A 13,887-nucleotide genomic window follows, 5' to 3' on the forward strand; every position below is an offset into this window, starting at 1 on the left:
CATATAATAAAAAAATAGATTTTGATCCGCGCTTTCCAAGCGCGGGTTTTTTGAATTATATTATAATACAAAGTCTTATTATATCGAAAAATATAATTTTTAACAGTCATATAATCTACGAATGAGTTTATTTGAGATTTTATATGTACACTTTTACGTAAGTTTTTTTAGGCATAAGAATTATATCCAGATCAAAAAAAACAAACCGAACCGACCCGAAAATATAGGTTTAGTTCAGGTCCAAAGAAGATAACCTATTGGAGTTTTTTGGGACATGCATGTCTTTATTTGAGTCTGAATCCTACCCTAGACCCGATCATAAATATTTGTTTATTAGGTATATTTGGATATTTCGAATATGTTTCCGGTATTATGGATATTTTTTTAAGTTTTTGGTTTACGATTATAGTTTTTGATTTCAAGTAAAATTTCAAATTTAAAAAAAAATTGGGTATTTGGATAAAATTTTGGGTATTTTTTAGTTCATCGTGTCAGATTTTGAATAAGATTTTGACTTTTTAGGTATTTGATTTTTTTGGATATTTGTTTGGAGTTTCAAGTACTTTTCGTGTTCCGGATATTTCCAGATTTTTTAGATATTTTGATTTTTTTAGTTTTGTAAATACCCAAACAGATGTGGTCCCATTACGTCCATATCAGGTCCAACAACTTTTTGATATAGAGTTTTAACGTTATTGTACAAAACATGGTTGATGAAATATTTTTCTGAGTAAAGGTATCATAAGGAATAATATTAGGATCTGTTAAAATATTTAAAATATTGTATAGTTAGAATGATTAATGGTATTACCAACAAAATAATAAATACTTATACATGATTCCAACAACTTTTTTATATCAGATTTTTTAAGATTCTTTCCCTTTTAATAGTATTGATTCGTTTTTAAGTGAAAAGTATATAAAAATATAATATCTAAACCAATAATTTTCAAATCGTGAATAATCAGTATTGATATCGTGAAGTAGGGTTAGCTTTAACAGTTGCAATGAATTTCTACATTTTTGTGAAGGTAACATGAATATTCAGAAAAATCATTTTTAAATATGAAAATATATATCAAACTATAGACGGTTGAAATTTTAGTATATGATATGAGATTTTAGTGGAAACGTTTATATATGATATGAATACTTTATTATAAAGGAAAGATGAAGTTAGAAAATCTTATATGTTATATTTTAAACTTTTTAAAACGACTTTAAATTACAAAAATAAAGAACTTTATATGTTATAATTTTTCTTATATGTTAGATATTTTCTTATATGTTATATTTTGAATTTTTTAAAATGATTTTAAATTACAAAAATGTAAGTTTTCCTTCAACATACGACTAAAAGCATTAAAATGACAAGTATCAATTCGATGGTTGATCTGAAACTTTTCAAAACCATATGGAAGATAAATGTAAAAATAATTCAACTATGGAAATAGGTATGGTTCATTGTTTTTAAGAATGTTTGGAAAAAAAAATAAGATTTTTGTGTCATAATTTGTTTAATTTACAATCCGATCAACCCATGATATATTAATTATAGTTTAGTTCTACCATTTTTAATAAAAATTGATCTGGTCCATCAGAAAAAAATTATGTAATAACAACAAAAAACATTGTATATGTATAAATAAAATAATCAAAAAACAAAAAAAAACATAGTCGATAATATATACAAATAAATTTCCCTTGCACAATTATTATTTTGTGTATATTCTGTATGTTTGACTCGTATACAATGATCATTTGAGATTTAAACAATTAACTATTTTATATGGAATAGACTTGGATGGAGGAACATGTTGAAGGGTGGAGCAGCTTGGATTGCTCGAAGCCATACCGGCATACCACTGGTGCATAGTAGGAGTGCTTTATTGCCTGTGAGTTCTTCCTTTGAAGCAGGGTTGTGCACTCTTCTACGGGCATGCACGGACATGCACAACTTACATTTCAAAAAGGTAATCTTTGAAATATCATCTCCGCTTGTTTTGAATGCCATCAACAACCCTCGATTGTTCCCAAATGTACCAATGCTGCTATCGAGTACGCTACGCTCCTTGCACCAATTTGATCACTGTCAAGTGGTGTTAGTACCAGAGGGAGTTAACTCAGTGGCGTTTGAGATTGCCGCTAGTGTCACTGCAGGTCTACGTTACCAATCTTACATTGTTAGTGGAGGTCCTTCTTGATTGTCTCCTGCTATAAGAAACCAAGCAATGCCATAGTGCTGATCATCATGAATCCGCTTGGTGTCTGCAAAACTAGTGGTCTTTGGAGTTGTTTACATTGTGTTAAATGCTTTATTTGGGCTTTTTTGTTTAAGGCTTTGGCCTTGTGGCATCTACTGATGTCTTATTTGCATCTTTCTATTTCAAACTTGGTGTGGTTTCAAGTCAGTTCACTTGTTTTTGAATGAAATTCTTGACAAAAAAAAAAAAAAAGGATTTGGATGGACGTTTGAGGTGGACTAGATATTTTGACGAAACATCCCTGACACCTTCTTTTGAAAAATTATTTTCATCTTTTTTGTGGCTGAGTTTTTATGGTTATGAATGGTGACATTCAATTCGTGTATTTCAGTGCGGAATAATCAAAACCGCATATTGTTTACCATTCACAATTTTCACTTATACATGTGCGATTTTCAAAAAAATAAGCACAAAAACGCAAACATCAAATCAACATGTAAAATAGTGGACAATTGTCCAAAACCACACCACGCCCTCATAACCAGCGTATTTCAGAAAAACGCACTTCAAAAAAAAATTATACAATTTACACTTAGGCTTCGAATGTTTTAATTCGTCTCACACCGCACCGCAATTAACAGTAACAAAAATGTTTATATATATCATATATCTAAATATTTTTATAACTGTTAAAATCGCACTGCAGTTGTACCGCATGTCCTGCACCGTTCGGAACCTTACACTACACTTAAAGTATTTATTTAATATATACATCACGAAAATGTATCACCATAAGTTCATAACAAAAAGCATTTAATATTTCTAAATTGTGAAATATCTGAATTACCGACGTTAACATTAATACATTACCAAAATGTATTAATACGTTCATAACACTACTAATCTCATCGTACAATTTAATTAAATACATCTACAAAAACACAACTAATCTCATTGTACAAGTTAGTTAAGTACATCTACAAAAATAAAATAAAATAAAACAAGTATTCTTTTCTGGCAACTAAGAAAAAGAAATTCATAATGAAACATTGACACAATTAATCTCATCATTTTAATTAAGTTCTTCTGACAAGTTCAGCTGTTTTGGTAAAATACACATTTATAAAAATAGAGACGTTTTAAACATTTTCTATTAAAATTATATTATATATTTTAAGTAGATTAACAGCTTTAAAATAAAATTAAAACATGAATGAAACTATATTATATATTTTATTGAAAATTAATTTTAACATTCAAAATTAATTTTTTTTATTACATTATCACTAAGAAAATAAATTTAATTTATAATTGTATTAATATATTTATTTTATATTACTTTTTTATCAAAACCACACTATTTTTTTTTTCAAAACCGCATTAATTGTTTATCAAATCCGTACTTATTCCGCAAACCGCATGAACCGCAGTTAGACCGTACCGCACTTTAATACGCACCGCTTATATTACAAAAAGCGTAGTTACCATTCGGACCCTATATGTTCCATGAATCCAACTGATGTAATTTGTTTCCTTTTTTTTGTTAAAATTTATTTTCTTTTTTGGAACACAACCGGCGTTTCTTTCAATATTGGAATCTCAAAACTTTTTACTTTATTGATTCTTCTGCCAAACTTGGGAATAGTTTATTCTTTTTTTTGGTCATTTGAAGGGAAAGATAATATTAAACAAGTTGAAAGCATTTCTTGCACATCTAAACCATCAAAGAACACATTTCTTCTAGAGTCATAAGCCAGCAAAGTTAACATCACCTCTTAGAAACTAGAAAGAAAACAATATAAAACACATAAAGTTAAGAACAAGGAAGGAAACAATACACTAACAACATCTGGGACAAATACAGAAATTTCAGAGAAGTGAAGCAAGTCGATACCGGATGCCCGAATGAGAATAAAAGCGTTAAAAGACACATTTATTTTAGATGAGAGCAAGGCTCTAGAACACAATCCAACATCACGAGCACCCGCCACTCAAGAATAAGCTTCTTGATAAGGAAACTACGAGAAAACGGATTTCCATCGGAGTAACCGATGAAGAAAAACTCGTTTAACAATCTACTACTCAAGAACCCAACGCAATTGAGCTAAAGCTCCACAGTTCCTTACTATAAAATTCGGAGAAACCCGCCTGTTAACCACCAAGAAATAGCAAAACATCACAGCACCGAAGCTTTACTAAGAACAATCCTAGCAATAGAACTAAGGGACAAACAAGGGGAGCTCACAGAGGATAAAACTCGATAAGAGGCAAGACACCTTCAAATTCAGACAAGAAAAACACAGAGCACGGTCCGGAGACCGAAACCGAAAACTCTAAGAAGCCACTCCCTCATTGCCTCATAACCAGCAACCTCCATAAGTTCATTAGAATCTGAAGCACAACCCCAAGATAAAACACAAGCCAACGCTTATGTAGCCTTTGACCAAGACACTAATGGACAAAGAAGAAAAGGTCAAACAGTCAGAACCACTGCTGACCCGTCAGAGAAACCGCCTCACCAATTTCGATGGAAGAATTAAACACCCACATCAGAGCCGGTTTAGTCATGTACTACGCACCAAAAAACAGATTCGAAGTTGGAGAAACAACTCAAACAAAGCCATATAGGCTATAGCAGATGAGAAACCCGATACCTTCTCTCTAAGAGTACCATGTTGCTAGGGTAGCAAAGAGACGCGTTATGTGTCTTTTTTTTTAACTTTCTGTGAATTGTTTATTCATCTCGCTGTTTTAGGTTGAAAACAAAGATATTTTCAAGTTCACATTGCCTTCTCTCTTTTTTTAAAAAAAAAGAGAAATTTTTTTTGTTGATTAAGCATTTGATTGTTGTTTTATGATGTACTAGGATAAGACATGCGCCTTGCGCAGCGTAAATTTATAAGAAAACTATTTAAGAAATATCGTATGGAACAAATTTATATTATTGATCGATTTATTATATTTGGCTCTTAAACAATTTTTTTAAAAAAAATTTGTTAATTACATAATTGGTTTATTAATGAACTGGTCTCATTTTTAAAAATAATTTAGGTCAAAAAAGTATTTATCGCATAGAAACCTAAAGTTTAGGCCGAAGAATCTCATGCCTACTATTTGGTTACAATGAAAGTGTGCCAGCTCGTTTTATATCATGATTTAGCAATTTAAAAATTAATTATGGTTATGGGAATTTTACGTTCACGTGTCAATTCTATTTATCTTCGATATTTTTCTTTTTTTTTGTGTCATTTTTGTTATTGCTCGGTATAAATATTGATTTTTGAGTTTATTCTCATTTCTTTCTTTTATTTTGGCTTGAGATTTAGAAAATGTTTAAGATTCAAAATTATTAAATAGATACATATTTAGGTTAAGATCTGCGCCTTGTGCAGAATAAATACTTATTTTATATTTTTATGCATATTATGAAATAATAAAATAATAATTATATATTAAATAACTAAGAAATCAGTTACTATTATGTAATAAATTGGCTTGCACATAGAAATCAAATGACCGCTCTTGTTTATTCGCAATCATTTTAGAATAAATTAATCAAAACAATCAATCTTATCTATTGTATATGATATATAATTATATTTAAACGATATAAAGTATATATATATTAACATAAATACCTATTAAAATAAAATTATTTATTTATATAATTTTATTATCATTGAGGGGATTAATATATAGGGGATTAACTCTTTAGAGTACCCTCACTCATGGGTCTTTTATTATGAAATTAATTTTAATCACTGAAAATGAACTGGTATTAAATGTGAACATGTGGTAGAGAATATCTCACTTTTTGCTAAAAGTTTTTTTTTGTACCAGAAACGTTTCTTAACTTACAAAATAAATTCTCACTTGTTTTTTTTATTGATATTTGATGTAAGAAACCTTTTGAAAAACCATCAATTATTAATGGGTTTAGAATTTTGTGAGTTGGGCGTTGATTGGTAGAGCATTAGCATTAGCATTATGTTCTACATTATCCAATATCTTATATATTAATTGAGAAACATTATAACATTGTTTTGTAGACATGTACCACCATGAGAATGAAATTCAGAATTTTTAGAGAAATAGCTTGGTCCATCTTAACTTATATTATACTTTTTATTAAACTAACTATTAATTTGATAATAGTGTACAAAAGAATATTCTCCCAGTTTCCTTAAATAAAAGCTACAGAATTGCCTAATATGATTAACATATATATGACAATTAATGATTATGAATAATAAATATTTGATAAAATTTTTGTATCTTAGCTCTTTTTTGTTTAATTTTATATTATTAAAAGATATTAAACAACCACATTAATCATATAATAAATAAATTAATTTTTTTCTTATATGTTATATTTTGAATTTTAAAACGACTATAAATTATAAAAAAATGTTAAATATCTCACACTAAAATTTTATGATCAATGGTTTTTTTTTTTTTGGTAATAACAAAATACAAGTAATCATAAATTGCATGAATGTAAAGTCTCATTTACTAGACATTCATATTATATTAATATATAGTTTAAAATTAAACTATATAACATAGAAAAATTCTTAAATCTGATAATTTCTAAATTTGTATTGAAAAGTATTGAAATCTTAATATTTTAATTTAAAAATTTGTATTAAAAAAATCACACATTAGAAATTTTGGGTTTATCATATGAGAATGAATTCTCAATAATAAATATTTATATTAAAATATATTATATAACTATGTCCATGTCATTGAAATTTAGTTATATACCATATAAAATAAATAAATTGATTGTTTTGATTTATTTAGCAAAAAAGTATCGTAAATAAACAAGATGTATTGTTTTGATTTATGTATTTACTTTAATTTAATTATATACATAATACATAAATAAATATAAATAAATAATAATATATAAAAATAAGTTTTATATATAACATTCATTTCGCGCAATTGCGCGGATCTTAAGTTAGTCAACAATTGTTAGACAAGCATTTAGAGAAACATTTACTAAATGCTAATGCTCTCCAAATGTTCTCTGGTCAATGCTCTCATATGAAGCTTTTAGGATAGCATTTGCATTTATAGTTTATAAAATTAAGAAAAATACATAATTAATTCATTTATTTTATTTAATAATATCATAAAATTATTTGTATATCCAGAATAAAATTTTTATTTCTAAATTAATTTAAAATAAAAAAATTATTTAAAAAAGTAGTTTTCACATTTAAAATATAAAATTTAATTCATATAATTTTATTTTATATAATTTAATTTATTTTAAATGTGAAATATTTTTTTCAAAAAATATATTTTAATTATAAAATTTATTTTAAAATAATATTTTTCGATATAAACATAATTTTTAAATGATTAAATAAAATAAATTAATTATATATATTTTTCATTTTATATGTTACTATATATATATATATCTATATATTAGAAATATATTCATTAAAAATTAATATATTATATATTATATATTATATACTAATTTTTATAATAATTTTAAATAACATATTCATACTGCTCTACCAATCATCATATTAAATAGTTTAGCAAAAACATACAGCTCCCGCAGCATACTGCTTCTATAGCATATTGTTACTGCTAATGCTAACGCTCTACCAATCAATTTCTTAGCTAGGTTATTAGTGAAGACTTGATTAAGTGGAGTTTGAAACAATATGCGTTTTGAACTTCTGATATGGAATGTGAATTTAGTGACTTTAAGTTATAAAACTTAGTAAAAATAGAGAAAACTGTTAAAACTAATTACAATTTGGCAGAAATAAAGATAAATCAAAAGATTTAAATTTATTAAAATTTATGAACATTTGCTAAAGATAAAAAAATGGTCAAGCTATAGAGTTTTGGGAAATTGCCACAAATAGTACATTCATAGTACCACTTTTCATGTTTACACTAACCACTTTTACCCTCATTTTTAATGAATGGTAAAAGACAATTATACCCTTAGGATTAACTAATCTAGACTTAGGATTTAGAATTGAGGGGTGGAATGAGGTTTTTTGAATGTGAAATTTAAGATTCTAATAAATATATAAAGAAATAGTTAAAAAAATATATAAAAAATAGTTTCAAACATAATTTTCGTTTTTCAAAAAGAAATTTGAAAAAAAAATAAAAAAAAATATTTCAAAAAAAATATTTCAAAAAAATAATTTATAAAAAATTTCGAATTTGAAAAAGTATAATTCGAAAACATAAATAAGAAATTTCCTTTTTTTTATTTAAATAATTATTTATTATATATATAAATAACAATGGCATAAGAGTCTTGTGCCACTTAATGAACAAGGTATTTTTAAAAATATCTTCTTAGTGGTGGTAAAAATAAAAAGTGGTACCATAAAAAATGGTACCATGAAAGTGGTAAACATGTAATTTCCCCTAGAGTTTTGCTATATATGTTCCGAAGAGAGCAGTCAAAAATTATAATTGTGTAGGTTGAATAAGGTTCGAATTTTGATTATAGGATTAAGGTTCGATATATTAGAAATTAGCCAGTGTTGATTGATATCTTGCATATTTCTATTGTTTTATCCATTCATCCATGTGCATTTTAATCATATAGATTAGGATTTAGCCATGTTTAGGTTGCATTTTGCATACATGAGTCCTTATCAGGTATTGGAGTACCACATAGAGTTCTTGGAGGCACTTGGAGGCATTTGGAGCTCAAAAAGGAGTGTTTAGAGTGGTCATTGGGCGAGCAAGGCATGGGAGCAACCAGTCCGGAGCGACACCACCAAGTCGCTCAGATCACCCTACTGGAGCGACCTAACCAGAGCGACAGGGAGAAGTCGCTCGCGGTTTCATCACTCGGAGACGCGAGAACGAGCCCGGAGCGACCTCTCGCAGCGACACAGTGAAGTCGCTCCCGAAGCCTGGAGCGACCTTACCAGAGCGACAGGGAGAAGTCGCTCGCGTTTTCATCACCCGGAGACGCGAGAACGAGCCCGGAGCGACCTCTCGCAGCGACACAGCGAGGTCGCTCCCGAAGCCTGGAGCGACTTGTCGGAGCGACGGGCTGAGGTCGCTGCGCGTTTTATTTCTGCTCGAACTTGTGATTTCTCAAGGGCCTTTTGGTCATTTCATTATGCACGTTTTTATTTTCTAAACCTATGTTTTAATACTCTAAGAGCCACCAAGAGGGGGATCATCTTTGTTCTTAGAAAAACCACCAAAAACCTTTGGAAAGTCATCTTTTTGAATCAATTGATCAGTTTATTATTGAGAATTCTATGTTCTTATCTATTTCCTGTGTTTCTCTACATGATTAATCTTAAATCCAACATGGGTTTAAGAGGAATCGTGGAGATTAGTGAGTAATCCCCTTTTGAATTCATGGGTTAGGGAGATTAAGGGTGATTAGGTTAGAACTAGGATGTTTTAGTGTAGATCATTAGTGAGTAATCCCCTTTTGAATTCAGTTGGCCACTCAGTAGTTGATCCTTAGGCATTTCCCCCCGAAAAGTGTTCGAGGAAATGCCCGAGAAAACTCTTCTTAGCTTTTAGCATACTTTGCCAAAGACATTTGTTGTTAGAGGTGCTAAGATAGCCATTGGACTTGCTAGTCATGATTGCTTTCATATTATTCAACCAAAGACATTTGATGTTTGAATTGTGTTAAGTAAATGAACATTCATCTAGACGTAGAGTTTGTTAAGGATTGTGTCCAAGCTTAAGGTTAATAGATTGATTGATCGTTTGGCATCTTTAGTTCGAAACTTGATCACCCGAGGTCTAATCCCTATATCCATGAGTTCTCTTTTCCAATAGTTAAGAAAGTATCATTTAGTTATTTCTTTTAATTAGTCATAGTTTAAAAACCCATCTAAATCATTGGTTGCACTTAGATTAAGTGATTACTTGCATTCTCGGTGCTTTGATATCTCTCAGAACTGGTTCGACAATCTTTTATACTACAACATTTGTCTTAGGAACCTTGAAAACTCCTAACATCAAATTGGCGCCGTTGCCAAATTCTGAGTAGATTTAAACATTGAGATTTAGTCAATTGCTTGAGACTAAGTCATTTTTATTTTCTTTAGTTACTGACTCTTCTTCACCTTCCTTTAATCTACAGGTGTATGAACTTGCGGAGCAGGGGTCCATCAAACCTAGTTCCAAGAGCAGCAGACATCAGAGCTTTAGAGAGAGAGTGTGCTAGAAAGAGAAGAGAAGAAGAACATCAGGCTCAATTGCAGAGACTGAACACTGACATGGGAGACGTTCATCAAGAAGATGCAGGCGTCAATGGCGCTAACAACAATGGTCCACCTAACCAACAGCGAGCAGCTCGACCCATTGGCACTTACGACCGTCCCAACATTCATGGTCATCGATTGGGAATCCGAGCACCCGCTGTAGCAGCCAACAACTTTGAGATCAAGTCCGGACTCCTCAACGTGATCGAGAACAACAAGTATCATGGTTTGGCTCTAGAGGATCCATTCGATCATTTGGACAGGTTCGACAGCTATTGTGGGTTGTCAAAAACTAATGGTGTGTCCGAAGATGCCTTAAAGCTCAAGCTATTCCCTTTCTCTTTGGGGGATAAGGCACGTCAGTGGGAGAAGTCTCTACCCAGCGACTCCATCACCACTTGGGATGACTGCAAGAAAGCATTCTTGGAGAAGTTCTTCTCTACTTCAAGAACTGCTAAGCTGAGAAACGAGATCTCCAGCTTTCAACAGAAGAGCTTGGAAGGTTTCAGTGAAGCCTGGGAAAGATTCAAGGGCTACCAAGCTCAATGCCCACACCATGGCTTCTCTAAAGAAAGCTTGCTGAGTACATTCTACCGTGGTGCTCTTCCTAAGTACAGGGCCAGACTGGATACAGCTAGTAATGGGTTCTTCTTGGGGAGAACTGAGGAGGATGCAGAGGAGCTGGTTGACAACATGGTTAAGAGTGATGCAGTCTACAGTGGAGACCACGACAGAGGCAGTAGAACTGATGATAAGCAAACGAGGAAGGAGTTGAAAGCTCTACAGGATAAGATAGACATCCTCCTTGCTGATAAAATTACCCAAGAGCAGCTGCACTTTGTTGGCAACCCAAGCCAAGAGACACCAGTTGTTGTCCATGAAGTTGAAGGTTTGGAAGGTCAGGAAGAGCTGTGTTTCATCAACAACAATGGTAGCTGGTACAAGAAAGAGCCCAACTTTCAGTACAACAACTACCAACAGAAATCCTATTCCAACAACCAACAGAGTGGTTACCAGCCTCGAAACAATCAGCAAGGCAGCTATCAACCACATCAAAACTCTCCTCCTGGTTTCAACAACAAGGGCAACAATTCTTCCCAACAACAATCTAATCCCTCTACTTCCACTCCTCAAGTCAGCAGCACTGATGCTCTACTGAAACAAATCCTAGAATCTCAAACAAGAAGTGAGAAGCATGTTGGCTATGAGTTGAAGAATCTTCACTCAAAGATTGATGGGAGCTACAATGAGCTCAACAACAAGTTCAGAGCTTTGGAGAACCAGTTTGCTGCCATGAACACTCAACAAAATCACCAACAAGGTTCTCTACCTGGAAAGTCTGAGCAAAACCCCAAGGAAACCATGAAAGCTATCACTCTCAGGAGTGGTAAGGAGTTACCTCAGAGAGCTCTCACCAAGGATGCTGAGAAACAAATTGAGGGGGTTGCCATCACCATAGATGATGAAGTGGTGATTGTTGATGAGAAGATCAATGAAGAGATCTTGGAAAAGATAGTGGAAGCCAAAGGAAAAGGAAAGGTTGGAGAAGAGAAGAAAACAATTAAGGATGGTGAAGTTGTCACTCCTGCAAGTGAAAGTTCTTTTGTTCCTCCTGCCTATGAACCTAAGCTTCCATTCCCAGGTCGATTCAAGAGGCAGTTGCTAGAGAAGTACAAAGCTCTGTTTGACAAGCAAATGAGTGAAGTCCAGGTCACAATGCCCATTATTGATGCTTTCATGCTGATTCCTCAGTACAGTAAGTTCCTGAAAGATGCTGTAGCTACAAAAAAGAAAGAGATGGAGGGCATGGTGATTCTCACTCATGAGTGCAGTGCTATCATTCAGAGGCTGGTCATTCCAAAGAAGCTAGAAGATCCAGGATGCTTCACATTACCTTGTGCTCTTGGGCCTATGGTATTTGATAGATGTCTCTGCGATTTGGGAGCTAGTGTCAGCTTGATGCTCCTATCTGTTGCTAAGAAGCTGGGTTTCACTCAGTACAAGAAGTGTAGACTTTCTCTGGTATTGGCTGATCGTTCAGTTAAGTACCCTGTGGGTATCTTAGAGGACCTCCCAGTGATGGTTGGAAATTATGAGATCCCTACAGACTTTGTAGTGCTTGAAATGGGTGAAGAAGCTCAAGACCCTTTAATCCTTGGAAGGCCTTTCTTAGCCACAGCAGGAACCATTGTTAATGTGAAAGAAGGCAAGATTGATCTCCATCTGGGTAAAGGGCACGTTCTCCATTTCGACATCAAGGAGGTAATGAGGAGGCCAACAGTTCAAGGGCAGGTGTTCTACATTGAAGAGATGGACGCCCTTGCTGATGAACTCCTTGAAGAGTTGTCACTAGAGGACCCTCTACAGCATGCTTTGACTGTAGAGAAAGAGGCTGAGGTGGTTGAGAACCTGGAGAGTACTGCCTATGGGATGATGTTGGATTCACACCAGGGTTTTTTCAGTGAGGATCAGTACGAGGAGCTTCCCCAGATGGTTCACCAAGAAGTCTCAGTCACTCAACAAGAGGACAACCAGCAAGATGACTGGAGTGAACTTAAGGCACCTAAAGTGGAGCTTAAACCTCTTCCCCATGGTATAAGGTATGCATTCCTTGGTCCTAATGAAACTTACCCTGTCATTGTGAGTAGTGAACTTACTGAAAATGAGCTATCTGAACTTTTGAAAACACTTAAAAGATTTAGAAAGGCAATAGGTTACTCACTAGATGACATCAAGGGGATATCACCCTCTTTGTGCATGCATAGGATACATCTTGAGGATGAATCAATGACTTCTATCGAGCATCAAAGAAGGTTAAATCCTAACCTGAAGGATGTTGTAAAGAAAGAGATTCTTAAACTCCTAGATGCTGGTGTTATTTACCCTATCTCAGATTCTAAATGGGTATCACATGTGCATGTTGTACCAAAGAGAGGTGGTATCACTGTGATTAAGAATGACAAGGATGAATTGATACCAACAAGAACCATCACAGGTCATAGAATGTGCATTGATTACCGAAAACTAAACTCTGCATCTAGAAAGGATCATTTTTCATTACCATTTATTGATCAGATGCTTGAGAGACTTGCAAATCACCCATTCTATTGTTTCCTTGATGGGTACTCAGGATTTTTCCAAATCCCCATACATCCCAATGATCAAGAGAAAACGACATTCACATGTCCCTATGGTACCTTTGCATATCGAAGGATGCCATTTGGTCTATGTAATGCTCCAGCCACCTTTCAAAGGTGCATGATGTCAATTTTCTCTGATCTGATTGAGGATGTTGTGGAGGTATTTATGGATGATTTCTCTGTCTACGGATCTTCGTTTTCTGCTTTTTTGTCAAATTTGTGCAGGGTCCTACAGAGATGTGAAGACACCAACCTTGTGCTGAATTGGGAGAAGTGTCACTTCATGGTCAAGGAAGGGATTGTGCT

General features: G+C 32.9%; 1 long non-coding RNA gene and 1 other non-coding gene across 2 annotated transcripts; both read right to left on the reverse strand.

Annotated features, from left to right (window-relative positions):
- Positions 1-3,795: 3,795 nt before the first annotated feature.
- Positions 3,796-7,478, reverse strand: LOC103834940. Its single transcript, XR_626592.2, has 2 exons — positions 4,859-7,478; positions 3,796-4,775 (listed from the first exon to the last, which is right to left on the reverse strand). It is a non-coding gene; the product is annotated as an uncharacterized LOC103834940 (long non-coding RNA).
- Positions 7,479-10,897: 3,419 nt separating this feature from the next.
- LOC117129074 lies at positions 10,898-11,004 on the reverse strand. Its single transcript, XR_004452643.1, has one exon. It is a non-coding gene; the product is annotated as a small nucleolar RNA R71 (small nucleolar RNA).
- Positions 11,005-13,887: the final 2,883 nt, after the last annotated feature.

This window comes from Brassica rapa, chromosome A01, assembly GCF_000309985.2.
Source record: "Brassica rapa cultivar Chiifu-401-42 chromosome A01, CAAS_Brap_v3.01, whole genome shotgun sequence".
Taxonomy (NCBI): Eukaryota; Viridiplantae; Streptophyta; class Magnoliopsida; order Brassicales; family Brassicaceae; genus Brassica; species Brassica rapa.